The sequence below is a fragment of the Tamandua tetradactyla genome, chromosome 25 (assembly GCF_023851605.1).
Source record: "Tamandua tetradactyla isolate mTamTet1 chromosome 25, mTamTet1.pri, whole genome shotgun sequence".
Lineage (NCBI taxonomy): Eukaryota > Metazoa > Chordata > Mammalia > Pilosa > Myrmecophagidae > Tamandua > Tamandua tetradactyla.
In genome coordinates, this window is record NC_135351.1 from 19,849,017 (window position 1) to 19,871,919 (window position 22,903).

A 22,903-nucleotide genomic window follows, 5' to 3' on the forward strand; every position below is an offset into this window, starting at 1 on the left:
GTGCAAGGGTTTTAACAGGGAACAGTTTTCAAGGGGAGCAGAGGGCAGATGAGAATGACAACCATTCCCCATAGGGCCAGCTTGCTGGCTGGCTGGTCCAGGGTCTGAGCTGCAGTAACCTCACTTGTTCCTTCCAGCTCATTCCTGAGTACAATGACAGAGCATATAGAAATGCGAACTTTCATACAAGAAAAGTAAAATAACTGAAATAAAAGAAAATCAGACCAGGGAAGTATCTACAGCAAATATGACTTAAAAAAAACAACAACATTAATATCTAGAACACATAAAGAGTTCATATACATAGACTAGGAAAAAAAAACCAACACTCCCATTTGCTAATTGTGTAAAGGATGATTCGTAGATAAACACACATGGAAATATTCTATTTCTGAGAGAGATCTAAAGAATGCAAATTTTAAAACCAAGGAGCCCATTACATCGGCCAAAAAATAAATACGACAGTTACCAGGTTGAAGCAAAATTCATTCACATATCATTAGCAGCGATGTAAACTGGTAATGTAAATTTCAGAAAGCAATTCAGACCAAGCCCCTCTGACTTAGTAATAAGCCTTCTGATGTGAGTATATTCTAAGTAAATGCACAACGTATGAAGACCTTCACTGCAGCTTTATGACAGAATCTGAAACAACACAAATGTTCGAAAGTGATACAAAACTTAAATTAGGATAAAATAACTGAATAGAATAGTACAGAATTGTTGCAGTTGATAATCATGATGTCTGTATTACAAATGGAGAATGTTTATGTTAAATTGAAAAAAACAAAACTGTAAAAAGACATGTTAAGTTGTTCAAGAGCTAAAAGATAACACATCAAAACGAACAAGATTTTTGGACTGGGATGGTGGAATGAAAAGGAACTTTTTCTTTTATCGGTTTGCCCTTCTTGAAATTTTGGTGCTAAAACAATATTTAAAACATAGTATTTCTATCAGTCACGTTGCAGTGAACACTCTTCTCTGTGAAGATTGACCTGCAGGAAACGTAGATTCCAGCTCAGTGGAGAGAGCCTCACCTTTTCAAGTTCCAAAAGTCCATTTGGATTCAAACCCAAGCAGCCAAATCACTCTTCCTCAGCCCTGCCGCCAACGACTGGCTTCTCCAGTGACTCCTCCAGCCCTGGGTTCCCCAAAAATGCAGCTTTTTTCCTTTACTCTGGTTTTTCTCCAGTTCTTGCATGCCATGTTTCCCCCTTCTTCCTCTTCCTTTTCTTTTAATGTTTCTGTTTTTGTTTTTAGTATGTATTCAGATCCTACCATGTGCCAGAGAGAAAAAGACAGAGAGCTCATCTGATCCTTTTTTCACAACCCTGTAAGGTAAATGTTGTTATAAATTCTCATTTTATAGAGGAGAGAACTGAGGATCACAGATTTAAGAAATGGGACCCGGGGGGCTCCTTGGCCTCAGTCCCCGGCTTTAAATACCCTGATTTTTAACCAGGATATGTACCACCTGTTCCCTCCCTCTATTCCTATCTTTCCCCCGGACTCCATTAAACAGAACAAAACTAAAGAAAGAACTCTTAAATGTCACCTCTTCTATTTGCACTAGCTGCCTAAAGGAACATTAATATTACAATGAATCAAGAAACATCAGTATGAGCTGCTTTCAAATTAACCAATAAGACAAGGCACTGGTGTACATGTTAATTGGAAAAGTTGATGCAGAAGAGAAAAGGAATTATCTAGAGACTGAAACCTGCACCTGCAGGTAAAACCAAATTCCATCCAAAGGATTTCTACCTGCAAATTAAAAGCAGAATATGGTCCTTGCTGCTAGTGCTAAGAAGAGCTGAGCTCCTGCACTCTCCTTGCAAAAAAAAAAAAATCCACAATTAGCTTTAAGATTCCTTCCGGTTATAACCCATTCCGCCTCCAGAAATGGATGTTGTTTGGGACATGTTTGAGAGAACAGTAAAAGGGAGCAGAGGAAGTATTAAGGTATGAAACGAATATAGATGGGGTGATAAATGATTTTAAGCACCATTTATGACTGACTCTATAAATAATGACACAATGATCGCTAAAATAGAAATTCTAATTAAATATAAAACCTAACAAAGTCAAACAACAGCAAATGATATTTGACAGAAGCAGAGGTCTTGGGGAAGCTGAGAAGAATTACAATAAAATCTATTCATAGTACTGTACAGTGTTAGAGAGAGAGAAGCCTGAGAGCTCATCTCTTTCAACATGCTTAGCTTTTTGTGTTTTTGTTTTGTTTTTTTTGCAGCTGGGGAAACTGAGGCCCACCCAGTTAGAGCGGGCGGGCCAGGTTACCTCGCAGCAGGGCAGAAAGCAGGAATTCAGACTCCAATCTCCTAGTCCTGACACAGCCCACCACGCCACAAGCACTCCACACTGTCCCGGAAAGCGACTCCATTTTAAGGTTAATTTTTGAAAAAGTTATTACACATTCCATAAATATTAAATTCCTTTTTAATAATCTTCTAATGTACAGGAGCACATTTAAAAAGGAAACCGGGTTTTAGTTTCTCTTGGAAAATTGCACAGTGCTCAGTATTTAACCTAGTATTGAGTGAAATATTAACAGGCCATATAATGGTTTCAGTGTTCCTTCAGTAAGGCCAAACAGAATTCAGAAAAAAAAAAAAAAAAAAAAAAAACCATATCCCCCAGGCCTTTGGTAGAGTTTCTGGAGCACACATTAAACTCAACGCTCTGTTCAACAAGCCCATCACTGTTAAGTAACTCATCAGAAAATAAAGAGGGAATTACCAAAGGGGAATTGCCAAAGCAATTAGTTCTCTGAAGCAGATGACATACAACTGTTGGAGGGAGGAGCTTCCCCATGAGTCATATGTCAGCGTCAGAGCCTACTAATCTGTAAATAAAAACGCATCACGTCTGATTACAGCTGTGGCGGGGGCAGGGGCTGCAGGGCTGGAGCCCGGAGAGGAAACCATCCCCTTCTGCTCCAGGCACCTATCGATGAAGGGACGCTGCCTCCCAAGAGGACGATGGTGACAAAAATCCTCCAGAACGTTCCTGAAAGCTTAAGGAAGATGCACCGGTCTGCCCTGAGCAAGCTAGGAGAAGAGAGATTTTTCTTTATCCTTTTGGCATGAATCGGCCAAGACTCATTGACTGTTCTGGCAAGAGGGGCAGGAGTGAGAGGGGACGGTGAACTCTGGGCTTCCTGATCAGCTGTCTGAAGTGTGACCTCCTTGTCAACGCGCGTTTCATTCTTAAAGCTTACACCGGTCACCCCCGCCACCCCCCCCCCCCTCAAACTGGAGAAAGTGTTCCTATCTGCCAAAGTCTGCGAGCCAAGCAATGACCCAGTGAAGCTCTTTTAAGAGTCAAAAGTTCATCATCTCTCTGGGACTCCTGATGCTGAATGACATCTGGAGGCCAACTTAAGCCAATCCTCTGAAACCCAGATAAGCACATTGCCATTGTCATCATTTTCTTCAATTAATAATTATTGAAAGTACGTAGGCATCTCAGGGGAGCAGGGGGACGAGTGAAAGAAAGAGAAAACACCACTGAGAAGACAGAGTGAGGAACAGTGAGAGAGGCTGCGTGTGGATCTCAATGGATAGGCGGGCATTAAAGGGAAGGCATGGCACCCCTGAGTCCTTCCCTGCTCCCTGACCAGCGACAGGAACCTGCTTCTCTCTTGGGGCTCTTCAAATAGAACCCCTGGGTACACTTCGCCTTAAGTCTCCTTAAGGACAGGGCTAGGACTTCAGAGACAATTACAGTAACTGTTAAAGAGTGTGGGTTGCAGTTCAGCCACTCAATAGCTCTACCTTGAGCAAGTTACTTATCTTCTCTGTGCCTCGATTTCCCCATCTGTGGAATGGAAATAACAAAGTCTCTCTCAAAGGGTGGTGATGAGGTTTAAATGAGTTGACACACAGAACAGTAAAGGTGAACCACTGATCATCGTCTCTCTATTCCCTTTAGGGCATAGCTGGCATAAGGCCTCTCCTACATTATCAGCTGGCTGGAATGATCTGTTTCCGGAGTTGTTTTCTCCATCCCTCTCACTCCTACCTACTCTTCATGCCTTTTACTGAAAGGTAGAGAATCACAGCCTTCATTATGAGCCATTTCAGATTAATACAGACAAGACAGCCCATCTACATAACTGAGGTCTGACAAAAAAAAAAAAAATCTCACGTAATCCTAAATTTTTCTCTGACTGTATTAGAGCAGATTGCCCACTAACACCTACCTAATCAGACAATGTGCAGCCTTCTCCTGCACTTTGAGCCATGTAGTCTTATAAGGGCTAACTTTCTCCCCAGAGCCAAGGCTCACCAATTCTATATTTCTGTGGAATATAAACTACAAGCGGGAAGTGAAAAAGCCATGACTAGTAGCTTACTATGTAAGTGTATAGATATATAGATATATATTTACATTTTAAAGAGTCCCGATAAAGCCTTCAGGAAAACCTCTTAAGTTATGAAGCACACCCATATTTAATGTGCTTTATCAAAGTACAGTAAATGAATAGCCACAAATGAACAACTGCTACCGAGTCAAGTAGATGGCACAATGTGATTTACACATATCACATGAGATGAATAAATCAACAGTAGAAACGATCAAAGGAAATGCTGGAATTGTTGTTAATATGTACAGGGTTTCACTGAAAATCTTCTTAATAAAACTGTTTAGAGGAAAATAGAGGGATCATTTGTTTAAATGAAAAGAGATACTGCATGGGCTGAATTTCAAAAGCAGCATTCACTGCCATACACACACATATTAGATTTAGCTAAAATTAGCTCAAGCTCCTTTTTTTTTTTTTAAGGTCTTAAAGGAATAAAGAAATCTTCAAGAAGATTTCATTGAGCTTCAGTTCAGCCCTGAGCTTCCAAGGTGCTTGAGCATCTTACAGGAAGGCCCCCTCATGACGTGCTCATGGGTCACCCAACTCTGCCACCCAGCCCTCCTCCACCCCAGGTCTTAAAGAAAAGGCATTCAAATTCTGTACCATTCCAACATTCAAGCTACTCTCTACTGTCCCTTATCTTCTCCTTAACATCTCACTCCTAAAATTTAGTCATCCCTCCTACATGACAAACTTTTTGCAGGGCTCAAGCACTCAAAGCTCAATTTCAAAAACCACTTTTTTGCCAAGGACTCCTCCAAATTTATCTCCAGATCTGACCTCTGAGCCCTTTTATGCCCACCAAACACCTACCCTCTGCCCAATCTAGTAACTCAGATGTCCACCGGCCCCTCTGTGCCAGCCAAAATGGCCTGGTTGGTTACCTACTGTGCACCAGCTGGTTCAGTCCCAGCCACTTCAAGAGGCCTCCGTGTCCCTCACCCATCTCTTCCCATAGAAATGCTGTCCAGCTTTCAAAGTTCAACTCAGATGATCTCTCCTCCTCAAAGTCTTTCCGGATCCCTCCGACTCAGCGACCACTCTTCTGGATTCTTTCAGAGTTTGAACTGACCTCTGTCAGTACAACCAACCCTATCCTGCCTGGTATTGTCTATTTCAAAGCATGTCTTCTCTCCCCTATGTGGCCACAAAGAATATAGCCTCCTTCTGGTAGTTCTTACTCATGTGCATTCCCACCGCACCAAGTAGTAGTTTAAAAATATATACAATGAATAAATGAGTGCATTATTTTTGTACACAGATAATGCCTGGGAATAACAGGCCAGAATTTGCCATGGCTATATCGTATTTACGTAACAATTAAAACCAGAAATAATTATGGTCTAGGATTTCATTAAAAAAAAACTTAATAAAAAGAACAGAGTAGAACACAAATGATATCGGTTCCCTGCCCAGGTTTAGCCATCAACGGTGAGGACTATAACAAAGCCATCACTTATGCAAAATATTTAGATGATACTTATAATCTTCCTTTAAATGCAATCACAGAAAATGTCAGCTGCTTAAAATCCAAGGTGACCTTGTCAGTAATACAACATGAGCATTCATAAGACACTTAGACGTGTTCATATAAAGACCTGGATCACTGCGCAATAAGCTGCACATACTGACCAAGAGAGAGAATGTTCTGCTGCCTGTTTTTTCTTTTTCACAGTAAAATCCTTGAAATATTTCTGTTATAACAAATCACTCTCTTTAAATTCCACAGGTTCGGAAAAAAGTTGCCTGTGTGTATCAACCACACATGCAATGAAATTATTTCTCCAAAAACTTGCATGTAAGGATTTTCTGCCTAGCATACAATTGTTAAAAGGGACAACACCCCAAAGACAGAAAGTAAGTAAGACAGCTGTGCTGCTTCCATTCAGCTGACAGTTGTAAACTTTAATAGGCTTACCTTCTGCAGTAACTCCAGGTTATTATTCTGTTTCCATGTAAAGAATACCTCCCTAACCAACAAAATGTAAAGTTGGTAGTTACATATTTCACAAGGATACACTGTTTGATAAACTCCTCTCTCTCCCCATCAAGGACTTTCTGAGGCATACTACCTCAATCATTCAGGGTTCCTATTTGTTTGTCTTTCCTCAGACCACAAAAAACTTCATTTATGTATGCAATTCATCATTTCATCTTCCCACAATATGAAAACAATACATAAGCATCCTATCACAGTTAGATGGTTGGAAATCTGGGCTCGCAAAATTCAGAAAAATAAGTAAAAGGCTCGTTTGCTTTACAGACCTGCAAATGTGTACAGTGTTGGTGCAAAGGCCAAGGAACATATTGACTGTTTCTAATATGTATGGTCCAGAGGCAACCATCACAAAACAAGACCATGACAATCACCCTGCCAGGAGAGAAGTTATCTGATCACAATAATGGCTTAGGTTGGTATATCAAACCACATGCCATACATCATTCTAAGCACTGTGCATACATGATTTCACACCATCCTCACAGGCAGCCCAATAAGGAAGCGCTAATATTACCTCCATCTTACTTATGAAGAAACTGAGGCATAGAAAGGTGATAGAACTATTGACCGTCATAGGGGCAGTACCAGATTTTAAATTGAGTCTGGTTCCAAAGCCACATGCTCTTATCTCCAATACCGTGGAATGCACACGTAACTTGAAAACTTTTTTAAGTATAGAGAGAGAGCTGTTAAAGAAACGTGGTGACTCATTCTTTAAATGAACATTTTTGATAAAGCAAACACCCACCTCTCAACAAAGTAGTTCTGAAAATCCAGATGTTCCTATGTGGTCAAAGTGGACTGGGCCCCTCACCAAGTAAACGACATAAATCATGACTCAGGAAGGGCCGCCCAGAGACCACCTACTCAAGCAGTCCCCAGACCTGTGGAGTATCAGTACCTAGAAAACCAATGATCCCAGGAGATCAGCCAGGAACATTTTGATTCAGGGTCTAGGGTACGGATCCAAAATCAATTTTTAGAGGCTCTCCAGGTGATTCTTTTGCCCAGCCAGGTTTGGGAACGTCTGATCTGGTCTATCTCTATGGTTTCCAGCAGGACCACTCCCAAGGCAAACAGAAAGAGGGGATTTATTTCACAACCTCCTTTGGTTGTGTAAACCAGTGTTCTGAAACCCTTACCGCCCCAAGTTCCATCTAACTTCCAATCTCTCCTGATTTCATTTGAAGCAGTATCTTCTTGTCCTCCCTTCAAAAGAGAACCATGAGTCACCAACCCCTGCATATACCCTTTGTGTGCAAGGCTCCCTGGGCCAGAAAACTTTACTGTTCATGAGGAAATCAGGAAGTTGTAAAATCCAAACAGACACAAAGAAATTCATGATTCAACAAATACTGGATGCTGCTGAATGAATAGGCTTCTTTCCTTATACATGTATGATACTACCACAAAAGCCTAAAACATGGAAACTTCGACTCAAAATAATTCTTTGGTTGCACAATGTTCTCAATGCACTAGGTAAAGGTAACAATTAAAATGATCAGACTCATGCCCAAAGTGCAATAATCATTAATCACAAAGTCAAACACCGCCTTCTCCATTAACCAAATAAATTAAACCAAAGCGACAGATACCACGATCAAAGTTTTAAAAAATAAGCTTGAGACTTTGTCCATTTTCCAAGCAATGTACTTTTGCAAAGACAATTAGATCTATCCAACAAAGGGCTCAAGGATGGCTAATGGGCAATTTTTCCAGGTCAGACTTTATCCTCAGGTGGAAAACAGACGGCAACGCAGTACTCTCACCTGATATGTGATGCACTTCCCTGCAGTGGTGATGGAGGAGGAGACTGTCATATAAGGATGACAAAGAAACCTGTGGCTTGAATGGATCTCCTTGGTGACTTGCTGCACGATGCTCCTGAGATGGTCCAGGAATGCAAGAGAGGAAAATCCAAAATGAAAAAACAGAATAAACTGCTTTAAATAACAGTCCATGTTAACAGTCTATTCACTAAGATATGAATTTTAAGAAGATAACAGTTTATGTTCTGTTTTATGAGAGCTATACAGATACCAGCCAGCTCAGAAGGCAGACCTGGTTTTATTCAACAGGGCTCAGAGGGAGGCCAACATACAAAAAGATTATCATTTCAATTCAATTAAGAGCTTGGGTCCCCCCCATTTGAGCCAGCCACTGTCATCCTTTTCCCCAATGGTTCTAGCCAATCATCTGATCAACACATGCTGGGAATCACAAGGACTATCAGGTGAAAATGGGCATGGTTTAAATAGTAATTGCGTGAAAATCTAATTTTAATATGGTATATATTATTCATCAACATGCAACTTGAAGACCAATCATGAAACAGCACAACTATTAGCTAATAGCTATTCAATGAAATAGAAAAAGAAAGTATAAAATGCAGAAAAAAAATTTAATATGCATATATTCACTCGACTTTCCACTAAACTGAAAATTATTTAATAATTGAATGCATGTCTATTTCATTTTCATTTTCCCATAAGGCCTTGCACACGGTTAAGTAAAAACTATCTACTACATGATGAATGAGTAAATGTGACAATGAACGAACGGACGAAAGAATGAATGAATTTTCCATATACCTTTCCATCAGGGAGCTTGGTGTTGTAGTAGTTTTTGTGAGGTAAAGACCTATGCACAGAAATGGAAGAAATTGAGGACTTGATCTGCTAACACAGCTTTAGCCATTTCCATTAAAATTATATCTTGAAATACTAACAATTCCCAAAAATCCACATTAAATATCAGTAGTGCAGATAGTATAAAATAATCCCCAAACTAGTAAATGCTGGAATGATTTTCAGCCTTTGATCATCGGAGCCGATCTGCACATTTGTTTAGGCTGATTTTAAATTTAGCTTGGATTTCCTAAACTCATGCCAGGTAACAGTAGGAAGGAGAAGGTCCAGGATTATATTGGGTGTCAGAAAGAAACTATTCAGGCGCTCTGAATATGATCTCCGAAGTGAATCATCTGTAAACAGGTAAGTGAGCCAATTATCTCTGGATACATGGCAACACATCTCAGTAATCATGATTATTTTCATCCATACACACGCACTGTTTTAAGAGTGCAGCCCAGCTGGAGAGGAAAAAAACTTCGATTGCTTTCCAACACTTTTCAAAGTAATGAATAGTAGCCAAAGTATTCTTACTTCTAACTGATTCACTCACCAAGCATTTATTCAAGCATCTGTTGCATGCCTGGGACTGATATGCACAAGAAGTCATTTTTTTCTAGTCCTCGGTTTCCCCCACATGTAATGTGCGTGCATGGGGAGAAGGTAAGCTATTCTAGGCTACAGTATCTTTCAAATCCTTAAAAGACACTGTCTTTAGACCCTCCATGAAGAAGCCTGTTGGGTTACAAATTAAAAATAATAGCCAAAGTTAATCGAAGCTCATAACATTCTATTTTCTCTTACACAGCACTTCTTTAAAGGGGGTCTCAATCTTATCCAGTAGCATCTCAAATGAAACATGAAAAATGCTTGAAAATCATTTTCAAACAAGATGCAGGTCCTGTGGATTTGCAGACAGCGCTTTAGGAGCTCACAGCTGACAGTGTTTGCCTGTATATCGATGTGTGTGCACACAACCCTATTTACATATCACCTGGCAGATAAGGCTTTATAGAGTCCAAATTACAGTCTCCTCCTATTCTGCTGAAGTGCAGGGAACAGTCAAACATGATGCAAATGCTGTAAAATATTAATTTACTCTCGCTACACAAGTTAGGGTAACAGCACGTTAGTGTACCCGGCTATATTCCATCAGAGGGAAGAAATGCAAAAATCAAAGCAAGATAGAAGGGCTTAGTTGCAAAAACATACAAGCAATACAACAACAACAAAAAATAGCATATAGAATACTTTATACAATGATAGACCCTAAAGCTAGAATATTCGGTATTTTAAAAGCACAGCATAGCAACATAATATAATACCATTAATAGTGGACGATTACCCACAAAAGATGGCCAAGCAATACTGATATGATAGTAAAGACCAGGTGATAATGGAGGCAAGAAGATCAAAGCTAAGAGTGTTGCTGCCACACACAATGACAGTAAAAATATGCATTTTCTTTGAATGTAGAAGCACAAATGCTTCTAGGTTAACAGCTGTGACAATTATCACTAAAAACTCCTGCTAAATAGACGAACTCCCTCAAAGCTTGTCATGTTAAAGAGTACCTAAGTGGGCAAAGGAGATCCACACGACCCAGGAAAAACACATCCTAATCAGGGGAAATTCTCTGCCCTCTTAGTTCTCACTTCTATTACACCACAATGAATTTTCTGAAGAGTAATTTTTAGGTAGGATACAAGTTTTGCTTACATTATGGCAATTATCATTGCCTTTCATTATTCCACAAATGGGATGCATTAAAAGTTACAGAAAAATCAATGAAACATTTCTGCTGACATCAAATATGTCAAAGAAAATATAATGCTTCTCTTTCTTTTTTGTTTGTAAGAGTTCTAAACATGTTTTGGTACATTTAGGACGGCTGTAATAGACAGGCCAAATGTTTATAGTACATTAGCTTGAAGGTTCACCTTTATGAGGCTTATAAAATAGACTACTACACCGAAAAAGACAAAAATATAAAAGTAATTACAAAATAAGAAAAACCAGGAACTGTTTACACAAACGGATTGTCTAAACAGTATTCTTTTTTATTACTCCTGTATTTTTACGTGTCTCTATATATTTTACAAATCTGAATCCAATTATCAGCTTTTTCAGCCAACATTTTAAAAATTTTGTACCACTATCTCCCTGTATCCACATTATTATATCACTTCCTGTAGAAATTTTGAATGGCTTCATTTATTTTATTAAACTGAATTAGAAAAAATTAAAATGTGAACAGTGTAAATGATGAATAAAATATTCATATCTAAAACAATAACAAGAAGGAGTTTTGCACATATTGCCCTAGAACAGAAATTATTATCTCCATCGGGATTTCTACAGTTTATTACATGCAATAAGGTAAACAAAATGAGGGACAGTTTCTAATAACCTTGGATGTATGACCGAAACTAAATTTGTTCTTTGAAGCGATTAAGCTGTACATATGTAAATCATCTCTCCTAGAAGCCAATCATTCAAACTATTGAATTACTCTGAAAATACAAAGCAATGGAAATCAAACACTGCAAACACAAGTAATTTTGACCTTTTCCCAAACCTCTTAATTATAAATTTTCTTTTACTAATCTATCTCCCTCCTAAAAATTATATTATCTTGCTGCACTGTCATTCTGCATATACAAGTATCTAAGCTTTTCAAAGTCTACACTGGTGTATTATTTTCAGACAACCACAGTTTAAGAAATTAACATTCACTTCCGCGTTTCCTGTGAATTTCACGGCGTTAGTAAAATATGCTTATTATACTAACATCTAATAGGAAATAAAATGAGCTGGTCTTGCAGTGTGTTAGTCATCAGAAACTGTCACTCAAAGTATGTACAAAAGTAAAATCCACTTGACATTTCCGAATGGAAAAATAAATAAATAAAGGCACAAAATTATACAAAAGGAATCTGAGTCCCTGAACTTCACAGTGACAACATAGAAATTTATCTACTAATATTTGAATAATCTCTTAAGACTGTCCTCCAGAATTTCCAGACAACTGAGTTAGCTATGTGGAAACGTAAGGGTATCCTACATTTGCCTATCCTATATTTGCCATATAATCTCATGGTGAAGAGTTTTGTCTTTAATCTTCCTCTGAGAATTGAGAGGCCCTAAAGCCTAGTTATGGCATTCCTGACAAAGTATCACTTCTTTTTGCCAAACCCTCTTAAAACGAAATCCAAAGCGGAAAATGTCTCTCACAATTTCCAATCAAATACAAAAATACCTTCACATTTATTTTATCATGAATTTATTCATGCATTCAAAAACTCATGTTCACATGTCACTATAGGAAAGCAATTTGTGATGTGTTGAAGAGTATAATCCAGGGTCTCCAAGGCACTGTGTACAACTTAAACTTTTGTGCCTTATTTCATATCCTTGCTTCTGATCTATTTACCTCCCAGAAATAACAGCTCCTTTAAACCACAGCAAAGTTTGATCTGACCAGTCCACAGTGAAAATTACCAAGCACACAAACTCACTAAATGGTAGAAACATATAAACCCCCTAAGGAGATTTGAGAAGTTCTCTCAATCTTAGCCCCAGAGGGGGGTAGAGTGGGGGAAGATTTACCAATTAAGCTATGAAGCAGCTAAAACTGTAAACTGACTGGCAGGTTTAAGCAGCCACTGTATCTCAGAAATTTTCTCAAGCATTTTTTTTCTTTCAAATATCAGGAGTATGAAAACACTCCCCTTTAACTTGGATTGCCTGAGCAGCACAGAGCTTCAGCAACTAACACTACTTTTTTTTCTTTCAACAGTATTATTTTTCTTTGCTTAGCAGACTTAATAAGGCAGTGCCCTAATGCAAAGAGTAGAAAGCTGCTTTCTAAATGCTCATTAAATTCTATCCTGAAATACAATGCACGTTGTTTACTGTGCAAAAGTTCCACACATTATCAGCCTACCAGCTTTAAGCATCTATATCATCTCTCACTTAACTGAAAGAAAAAAACTTTCAGATTCCTACCACAGATGTATCATGGGCAACAGATCCAAACTGAGAATGAATACATTCAGAATGTCTGCTGTCAGTGCCATTTTTGCTATTATAACTGAAAAGTTCTACAAGGTGACAGTGAGGCTATCGTTCCCTAATAAATTATTTCTGCTGAGTAAACCCTCTAGAAAGCCAGTCATGACCACTGGCAATTTAGGTTCTGAAGAATGGGCGCTCCTCACACTTGAAAGGCCAAAGGCCAAGGCCGAAGGCACTGGACTGCTAAAGAAATGTTGCTCTAGTAAGCTCAGAAAGGTTTCTAACAAGTACCAAATACTTGTTGATCTGTTAACAAACACCAGTAAGGCTGTCAGGCTCCTTTCACCATGCAGAGAGATATTCATTTACATACCGCACCGAGTAAGAACTGGTTCTTGGTCTCTTTCGTAAACTTGAGTAGCTAGAAACCTAATTCAGTATCTCTTGTCCAAATGACAGAGAATTGAAAGAGGGTGCAATTGAAATAGTGAAGTCTCTCGTCTGGCTCGGGCAGCACAAATACTGTGCAGAAAACACTTGGAGTAGTTCAGGCACTCCCACCTGAATGGACCAAGGAACACTGTCTGTTACCATGGCAGCCTGATCTAATTACATGACTGATCAGGGCTGGAGTAAGTGCACCGAAAACCTACACCACTGACATGTATCTACATGATGAGAAAGACAGGCAGCAGGAGGTTCAGGAGAGCCCTTCGACCTCTGCTTTATGTAGAAGAAGGTAGTAGGCAGGCCCATTTATTTACGGAGCTGCTAAAATATTGACTAACGCCTGCACGGTTAGAGGGCAATCAAAGGAGATTAAATGGCACAGCACAAGCGGTTATGGTGCAATCCCTTTCCAAGAGTTCCTGTGCAGGATTTTCTCCTTCTTCTCTCTGGTGGTTTCCTGGGGCAGAGCTTCCTTCCAAAGAAGCCCAAGTATCAAACTATCATTACCCACCAAATAAACCAGAGGGTGGGCTTAGCAGGGGCTTCTAGGAACTGCAGGACTCCTCAGAAACCCAAAAAGAAAAGGCTTAGCTAATATTTTTGAAAAAGTAACCAGCTGTGCCTAAAAATAGCCATCTAGTAACTACCCACTGCTGCGCGCGATACAGAATGATGATGTTTAAATATTAAGAGCAGCCTGCATTATAAAACACAAATGTCATTGAGATGTGACTACTAGATTGCTAAAGCAGAACTTATTTGCATACAACATTCCCGTGCCTTCACCATAGGATTTGCAGGGAGGATGCCACTGTAAGGCATTAGTTTTCTTTTCTTTCTTTTTTTTTTTTTTTCCTGCGGGTGTAATGGGGTCTTCTAATTTTGCTAATTGTATCCTGTGGATCTCAGAAGGAAGCTAAGAATCTCTTCGGGGAAAGAACCAGTTTGGAAGAGTCCCTACTGCACAGCATACGGTAAACAAAATAAAAATAGCTTGCCGTTCTTGTTAGCCACATCGCGCATTATATAACCCGCTTCCGACTGGCTTTTTTTTTTTCTTTGCCATTACTACTCTTCAGCAATTTCCCAATCTTCTCAAGTATTTATATTACCATCTTATGTGTAGGATTATATACCAAGAAAGCGAAACAAAACAGAGCAGCCACGGTTATGACCCGAACCCCATCGTCCGTAGAAACTGTGATTTTTTTTGTTTTGTTTTGTTTTCTGGCACAATCTCGATCACCACCCTACTTCCACCCCCCACTAAGGTTCTTGCTCAATCTCCCTAGAAAACCTGAATTGTTTCATCGCTTCCAGTCAACCTCCTACGTGGTCTGAAATAAAATGAAAGCACAAGCCACGGAGTTTAGGAAGGCGGCCTGGGGGCGGGGGGCTGAACGGGGGTCGGGGCGCTGCAGAGTCGGCCAAGTAGCCACCGAGGCGCCCCCTCCCCATCGGGCGACGGCCCTCCCCCCTCCCCCCAACGCGCGCGCGCGCACACACACACACACGCACTCACACACACTCACGCCCCGCTCCGACACCGCCTCACCTCTAGCTCTGCGCGTCCGGCCCTTTCCCTGCCCCCGGCGGGACCGGCCTGCACGCAGCGCTGGAAGCTCGTAGGAGGAGGCGGCTGCAGCCGCGGGAGTAGCAGAGTCCCCGGCCCGGGCCGGCCCAGAGTGAAAGAGCGGCGGGGCTCCAGGGCGCATCCCAATCCCCGCAGCGCCTCCTCCGCCGCCTCCTCCTCCTCCTCCTTCCCCTCCTCCTGGCTTCATTCACCCTCCCAGCAGCCGCGCAGCCGTTCACTCCCAGCGCAGGGCAGCGCCCGCCGCGGCTCCCCTGCTCCAGCCGCGGGCGCTCGCGGACTCCGGGCTCCGGGCGGCGGCGGCTGCACATGATCAGGAAGCGGCAGCACCAACAGGGCGGCGGCAGCCGGGGCCGCCACCGCCACTCCAGCGGCGCTCCGGGCACCCGCACCCTCGCTGCCACCCCACCCCCACCCCACCCCCCGCGGCCACCTCTCCACTCCCCCGGGCCACGCGCAAAGTCCGGGCCGGGCGGCCGGCGCAGCCCTCTCCCCCGGCCGCAGCCGCACCGCCTCCGAGGCCGGCCTGCGCGGGGAGACCCCCACCCCCGGGCGCCGAAGCCGGGCGGCCACCCTCGGGGAAGCCCGGCCTGTCCGCGACCCACTTGCTCTTGCAGCTCCCGCCGGGGCGGGTGAATGCGGAGGGGGCAGCGGGAGGAGAGGGCAGCGCGACCCCCGGCCGCCGCCGCCGCCGCTCCCTGCGCCCCTCCCCCGAGGGACGACATGGTTCTCCGCACTCGGAGCAGGGCTCCGCCGCCGTCCGCGCCCCCAGCCCGGCGCGCCCCCCTCGCCTCGCGAAAGCCCACCCTCACTCCCCCAGCCCCGGCCTGCCACCCTGCCTGCCGGGGGGGGGGATGTGAGCCCCCGCGAGGCTAGAGCCCAGGACGGTTGTATGTGCGCACACGCACACACACACACACACACACACACACACAACACATCACAACGCGTCTATTTCCTTCGCTCCTCTTCCAGCTGTTTTCCGTGCCGCCTTTTGGGGTTTGGGGTTTGTTTGCTGGTTGTTTCTTTTGCCCCCCTCGAGAGAGCGCGGGGGGTGGGGGGGCATCTAAATAAGGGGAGGGGGAGGGGGAGGGGGAAGAGAATGAGAGGAGGAAAAAAAAAAAAACAGCCACTTACTGTAAAGTGTAAATGGATCTGGGGTTGCGTGGGGAAGGGGGGGCAGAGGGAGAGAAACAATGTCTTGCGGCTGCTGTTGCTCTGGCTGCTGCTCCACAGGGCTTGTTTTGGATCCCCCTGCAGTGAAACAGGTCCTGTACGGCGCCGCCACTGTAGTAGAAATGATGTCTGCGGTATACTCTGCTCTCTCCTCCTCCTCGCGCTCCCCTCCCCGCCTCCTCCCTCCTCTGGCCCGCCCGCCCGCCCTCCCTCGCTAGCTCGCTCGCTCCAGTATGTAAATGTGTAATAGAAGCCAAATATGGAGCAGTTGGCTGCCGCCGCCGCAGCTCAAGGATCTCACTTCTTGTGGGGGGAGGAGGCTGGGGGGGGAGCTTTGGCCGGCGGCCCGGCGAGCCTCACCGATCACGGCGAGCGGCCGGCCCCGCGCCCTTAACCCTTCGGGGTCGGGCGGTCCTCAGGGAAGGCGGCTCCTTTCCGCCGCCACTTCCCATCCCGACAGAGTGGCTCCGTGGGGGAGACAAGGACCCGGGCCCGGTTCCTTCTAGGTTTGCGAAAGGGGCGGGGAGCGGAGGCGATGAGGTCATTTTAGCGGTGATCTGTGGGTCCCCGCGCGCCAACCCCGGTCCCTGCACCTTGCCGGGGAGGAGGTACGAACAGCGGGGTGCAACTCTGGCACGCTGGGAGACCCTCCTGGGGGGGGGGGGGGCGGGCGCCAGCTGAAGCCTGGCTCAGAGCCAGTGCGTAACCCGGGGAGGGGGAAAGGGGGAGAAGGGGGAGGGAAGGTCAGCTCCACTCTAACCCCGACGTGCCCTTGGTCCCCGGCGCTCCTTAGAAGCGACTGCGAGGGCTGATTCGGATCACCAGCTGCAGGTTAACCCCGAAACCGATTTAGAGCCGGCCGTTCCGGAACCCAGACCCTGGGGCCGCGGGGTTTGCTCGTCTTCGCAACTCAGGAAAGTTTTAAGGGTCTTCTCGACTCCACGTGCGCCTTCACCTTCACTGCGGGCGAAAGCTGGTGACCTCTGCGCCTTCCCTCCTTTCTCTTTCTGCAGGTCCGGAAATCTGCTTTAGATATTGAACTGCTCAGCTCCAGCCGGGAGTGACGACCCGCAAACTCCTCTCCGGCTAATTCGGGATCATTAATTTAATCGGAAATGAGGTAAGCAGTGTAGGAGATAGAAAAAGCCAACCGAGCATCAAATGACAGTTCTCGAGAATCCACGCCGAAGAACTTCCTCCGGACTCTATTTTTCAGTCGGATCCTCTAACTCTCCGCCGCCCTGCCTCCTCTGCGTGTACCGCCTGCGGTGTGAGCTCGGTGGGAAGCAACCTTCACTGGTGGGGTGCACCTCGCCCACAGGTGTGGCACCTGGGGAAAAGGCATCTCCGTGCCAAGGAAGCTCGGCCAGCGTTCTCCTTGCTGCAGATCATTCTGGAAGGCCAGTAGGTGTCAGAGTAGCATCTGACCTCCTTGAGATACTCTGAACCAAGCGTACAGAAGCACGACCTCTCCACGTAAGTTTGACCGTACTCCGTATTTGAAACGCCTCTGGCCGAATTTCCGTATGACTTAAGGCTTAGTCACCAACTGAAAGCAGGATACAGAATCACCGAGAGAAAAGCATTTAAGCAACACTATCGTAGAACCCGTGTGCTTCCCAAAGTAAAAAATAAATATACTAACTAGGAAGGTAGTGAGCCCCGAAATTTTTTTTTTTCACATTTTGAAACTCCGAGCACATATATGGGGCTATTTAAATAGAGATACTACTGTTCACTCTTACTCAATTCTACAACTTTTTTTTTTTCCATTTAAAAAAATCAATGATTGTTACAATTTAAACCTCTGGTTGGTCTAAAGTGACATTGTTGGTCTCATTACAGCCTCTAGTGGACAGTTAAAATCATTTTCCTGGAAAGGCTCTGCTTGGTTTTGTTTCTGTTGACAAGCTTTATCAAAGTGAAGGTTAATATCGGAGAACATAACCACATAATATCTCTTCCCTCACTTGGCAGAGCCGACTTCCGAATCAAGCCGGGGCTTGTTGGCTTTACCAGGACAAGATGTAGGCTTTGAGCTACAGGTATTACTGTTACTAGCCTGTGAAGAAGCACAGAGCTTCTGCCATTTCTTTCCGTTTCAGACAGCTTTCATAAAAACTAAATTTATCTAAAATATTTTTATAGCAGAAAATATTGGTTGCCATGTTTTTGGCTTAACTGAGATGTTTTTATTCCAACTCATCATCTGCAGACTGCCCAACCCACCTCCACTCTACTTTTAGACATCTTACATTTAGAGACTTTTCAATAAAAAAAGAGCAAATATTTTAATTATTACAGTGACAGAAGCAGTTAATTTATGCTGTTTTAACAGCCTTAAGCAAATTAAAACACATAATTCAGATTAGCGCTAGTCCATTAATTTAAATATTCCCTCAAGCAAGCTAAATATGTATACTCACCAAACAGTAAAAACAATAGGAAATGTGCCATTTACTTTTTTAGCCATTAAGATTAAAGCCATAAACTGTGACTAAAATCTGTAACTATTTCTCTCTGCAAGGTCCAACATAAACATAAATGCTCATGATACACTTTTGTTACCATTAGCCCTGAAATACTTTGTTCTCAGATGGCAAAATATTAAACACACAGCCACAAATAACAGGCACTGGTTCTTTAAAAACAAGATTTTCTCATGCAAAATAAAAACTCAGTGAAAGAAGAAGAGCAGGGCTTTCAAGCAGCCAGTAGGCAAATATATAGTCCTAGAGTCCTATTCATAAACCTCGTATTATATTCAGACAAGTGTAAGTCAACCTTTGAAATTAAAGGAAATTTAGAAATAAAGCCTGCTGAGACTCACTACCTAGCTTGTGCTCTGGATTGCTTAAATACCATGGATAAATAATTATAATCGCATCTATTTTATTGTTTTGGTAGTGTCTAATTCGGAAGGTTTAAAAAGGGCTATCAAGTGAATACTATATCATATAATTATATATTATATCCCTGCTTCTTTAAAGAGTAGTCCTTGGAGCAGCAGCAGCTGGGAGCTTTACAGACATTCAGAATCAAGGGTTCCACCCCAGCCCTTCTTGCACGCAAATCTGCATTTTAGCCAGACCCCCGGGGCGATTCCCAAGTACTTGTGAGGAACATTGGTTTATACTACAGGGCTCTAGCTAAATGAACTTGGCCACAGGTGCAGAACTTAATTCTTTTATCTGTTCCTTTCCACTCCCTCCTCTCCTTTTTGTGATTTTTGGTATTAAAAAAATTATTACATTATATGCTTTGAACGGATAGTACTCCATTTCAGAAGAGTCCTAATTTATGCACAAATCTGTATCATCATTGTCAAAAGAGAACACTATGCTAAGAAATGTACTGGGGTCTCAGACGTGAATGTTTTCCTTATGGCAGCAGAGGGAGCACGAGAGTGCTTAATAAAACAGTGTACAGGCCCCCAAAGCCTAGCAGATTCTACGTTGTAGTATACCTTTTTATTGGAAGTAGACTGTTATGTAGTATAAGACAAGATAAAACAAACAAACCAAAACAGCTTGCCAGGTTATAACAGCCAAATAATTGAACAGATCAGAACAGCCTTTGACAGCTTAATAGAATGTTGATATATTTATTTAGAGTTGTATAAAGTTTAAAAGAAAGTGGACCTCAGAAGTCATAAAATGTCTTAGTTTTTCTCTTGTCAAAAGTCAAGATCACATGATAACAAAACAAGGCAATTCTAAGCGTAAATCCTGTTACTCTAAAAACATTGGCGTTAAGTTAACCCAGTGCAATTAACCATGCATCAGAGAAATTCATTTCATTTGGAATCACACAAATTATATGAAGTATGTACATTTTTTTGCAATGCTTACAGTGACAGTAATTGTAGGGGTTCGTCCTTAAGCCTGGGAGTAGCAAGAATATACGTTCCAATTGTGTCTATGCAGCATTTTGATATTTTCCATAGCTCTTTGGTATCGTATCCTCAAAAGCTCCCAAAATGTAGGTAAGATCGATGGTGAAGCCCAGCCTCAAAAAAGTTGTAGAACCAACTCATGCTTTCATTATATGTCATTTAATTGTTAGAATAAACCTTCGAGGTATTCACAGATGAATGAAATCACAGAGATTAAGGATCCAGCCACATGGTCATTGTTTTTGTGTTTTTTTTGTTTGTTTGTTTTTGACAGTTTCAACAGTTTTTCAAAGTACTATGTAGTGATTACTGAAAAGACACTGTCTTAATTCTCAAATTACTTTTTATTTACTTATTTCCCCAGCAGTCATTTATTACGGACCTACAATGACTAGGCACTGACAAGACAAAGACAAATAAGACACAGTGTGCAGAGAGTTCACAGCAGAACAAATCTTATCTTTTGAAAAAGGTTAATATTTACCATGATAAAACAAAAAGATTCGGAGGATTCCTCAGTGATTGGCCCAGCCCCTCTCAGAATCATCATACCAATCAGGCTTTCAAGTCTGAGATTCAAATACCAGAATCATTGAAAACCTGGGAGAGGGCAGTTGCTCAGGAACAAAATTTCTCCGAATTTCTGCCAGAGCTATTTGTGATGGCTGGGAAATAAATCCTGGAAAGTTTGCATTTTTAATGGAAACACTGACCCTTAAACAGGTTGTTAGAAGGAGGGTATTATCCTACATATGTCACTTTTAAATCTGAGCAAACCATTATGTGCTTGCAAAACCACTATACTTTCCTGAGATTGCACACACAAATAAAGCTGGGGAGACTAAAAGAGTACAATAAACTAAAAACAAAAATGAAACCATTCACACAGTGGACTCTGAGGTCATATAGCCACGCCCTAACTAAGTAGCCAGGCTAGGAGCTTGGCAAGGAGACTTTTATGATACACAGTGCTGAATCTTCATCCTTGCCCCTTTGCCTGCACTACAGGAGGACAAGCCTCTGGGTGACAGTGACATTATCATCGTCATGTACTCAAGAATATAGTTAAAATTGTATTTAAATATCTGCCCACAATTTATGGCTTAACAGTACACACATTAGGTTCTTTTAAAATAATACTCTGTCTACAATTAAAAACAAAAGCACCTGCTTTCATTAGGTCTGCTTTGTCCAATATGGTCAGCCTTGAAATGGGACTCATACAAATACACCCTAGATTTTAAAGCTGTACCAAAAAAAAAAAGAATAGAAAATAGCTCATTAATAATTGTTGTATTGAGTAAATGTTGAAGTGAAAATATTGTGGATATGGGGTTAAATAAAATATATTGTTAAAATTAATCATCTCACCCATTACGTTGAACTTTTCTTCATGTGGCTACTATAAAGTTTACAATTACACTTGTGGCCCACGTTATATTTCTAATGGATAGCCTTGAGGTAGATGGTGGGAGGTCGGAAGGGGGCACAGGAATTAGTTCAAAGAACCCACAGTTGTAGATCTTGGAATCCTAGCTTGCCCTCTGTTGCGGGTGGGAGATATGAGTCAGTTTTGTACTTTCCCCTGGTTTCTCCCTTGCAGAACTTAACCCCTGTTATAATGACGCCTGAGAATAAATCCTCAGTGACAGCGTAATTTCTCTGATAGATCAGCTATGGGCCTGCAAAAAAAAAAAAATCCAGTAAGCTCCTCTGTCTTGTGGGGTGTTCAGATACAGGTAAATGGTATCCACTGAATTCCACTTCATATTGTCCTCCCTCTCTTACTTGTTCTCTCTTTCATTAATTGAATTTTACTTGTTCATGTTTGGGCATGAGACCACTACTGTGCCATCCTAGGGTGATGGAAAACCTATGCTCTGTTTTACAAAGCACAGGCATTCCAGAGTTACAGCTGGTTTTGCTGCTATGGCTGAATGGTTTGGGGCTGATACCTTCTAGTGACAGATGGCTTTGGGCTTAATAATGAAAATTATATAATTTGCTGCTTAACTAGAGAATGCATCAAGGCCTCCAAAAGGAAATCTGGCTTTTATTATTATTATTATTATTTTAAAAGGTCTAATATGTTCAGTACAATAGGATACTTCAAAGGAAATGAAGGGCAGGCCATGACGGCTCAGCAGGCAGAGTTCTCACCTGCCATGCTGGAGACCCAGGTTTGATTCCTGGTGCCTGCCCAGGCAAAATAAAAAAAAAGGAAATGGAGATGATTTTTAACTATAATGATTTGCTTTGTGAACAAAACCTAGAGTGATTTTTATCAATGTAATTCTGACCAAGATTGAATGTAAGACAATGACCCATGAAATATCGGGATTTAGGATTTCAATTGTCTAAAGAACATGAGTCTTTATGCATGAAAAGGAGACAGATGACATTAAAGCTTAGAATGAGTGCACTGAACTTTGCTTGGTACTGGCCAGGAGCACTTAGAAATCTTTAAAAGCATTTCATTAACAACTTGGCATTTTGTTTCCTCAAAAGAAATACCTTTTCCAAATTAAAATGAAAGGCAGAAGCTACCACTGGTTAAACACGTGGCACTGGCAGTTGGTGGGTCACACGTTAAGCTCAGCGTACCTTCAAAATAAGATCATGGGTAACAACGGGTTAAAAAAGTATATCTTGACTTTTGAAGGAAGGAGGAAAGCAAAATTCCTTGCTACTCTAACTTCATGACATTAAAGCTCATGGCTGTAAGCTCTCCCAGTATTTTATTTTGCCTGAG

The 22,903-nt window shown here is 42.3% G+C and overlaps 1 protein-coding gene and 1 long non-coding RNA gene across 11 annotated transcripts in view; one reads left to right on the forward strand and one right to left on the reverse strand.

Moving 5' to 3' along the window:
• Positions 1 to 16,427, reverse strand: part of ATXN1 (ataxin 1) — a 442,577-nt gene extending 426,150 nt beyond the window's left edge. For 6 of the 10 annotated variants that reach the window (XM_077143976.1, XM_077143982.1, XM_077143986.1 and 3 more), the window contains exons 1-2: positions 16,218 to 16,427; positions 8,162 to 8,276 (exon numbers count right to left, since the gene is read on the reverse strand). The gene's annotated coding sequence lies outside the window, so the exon portion shown is untranslated. Of the gene's footprint in view, positions 1 to 8,161; positions 8,277 to 8,983; positions 14,887 to 15,044; positions 15,359 to 16,217 lie in introns of those variants that run through there. The other 4 variants (XM_077143980.1, XM_077143981.1, XM_077143977.1 and 1 more) reach the window with 4 other exon arrangements.
• A 173-nt stretch (positions 16,428 to 16,600) lies between these two features.
• LOC143669304 (uncharacterized) lies at positions 16,601 to 22,178 on the forward strand. The gene is made up of 3 exons (XR_013168851.1): positions 16,601 to 16,864; positions 17,270 to 17,376; positions 17,473 to 22,178. It is a non-coding gene; the product is annotated as an uncharacterized LOC143669304 (long non-coding RNA).
• The last annotated feature ends 725 nt before the right edge of the window (positions 22,179 to 22,903 follow it).